Source organism: Sinocyclocheilus rhinocerous, unplaced genomic scaffold (genome assembly GCF_001515625.1).
Source record: "Sinocyclocheilus rhinocerous isolate Xijiao unplaced genomic scaffold, SAMN03320098_v1.1 scaffold1051, whole genome shotgun sequence".
NCBI classification, from domain to species: Eukaryota; Metazoa; Chordata; class Actinopteri; order Cypriniformes; family Cyprinidae; genus Sinocyclocheilus; species Sinocyclocheilus rhinocerous.
The window spans coordinates 290147-290889 of NW_015653486.1; positions in this window are offsets into that span (position 1 = coordinate 290147).

A 743-nucleotide genomic window follows, 5' to 3' on the forward strand; every position below is an offset into this window, starting at 1 on the left:
CTGATAAAGAAGTGGGTATACGCCGTATACCTGCGTATACCCTCCACTACACCACTGGGTATATGGGCAACTCTGGTAACGCTTCCCTCTCATTCACAGATCTGCTAAGCGCATGTTATGCTGGCGTGTTCTGATAATAATAGCTTTCTAGGACTAAACATTATTTGGATAATTGGTAAAAAAAAAAAAAAATTTAATTCTCTTAATAGCCCTACTGTGTTTTAGACCTTAATTAAATAATGTTTACATATGTATAAAAGCCTACATTAAAATCTGTCATATAAATTGGTCTCTTCATTAGAAATTAGCCTACTGATTGCCACCATTGATGGACAAAATTTTTTAATAATATAAAAAATATCTGTATGACATTATATTCTGCAGTTCTTCCCTGTTGTACCGAATATCTATACTTTTCAAATTATCATATCGATGTTAGAAATTCAAATATTGTGACAAAATTAATTTTGTAGGGTGCCACAAGTTTGTTAAAATTTCCAAAGGGTGCTGCTTGGGAAGGTTGGGAAACACTGGTCTAGACAACTGGATCCCAAGTTTATTGGGACATTTTTCAGGAGAATGTAAGGCCATTTGTCCTCCAATTTAAGCTCAACAGAAGTTGAGGTGTTGCAACAGGAGAACGACTCAAATAATGGCGTAAATCAACAACAGAACATCTTCAGTACGGGAAATGCACCTTCTGGAGTCTTTAACGACTGAGATGCTTTGGCATGACCTCAAGA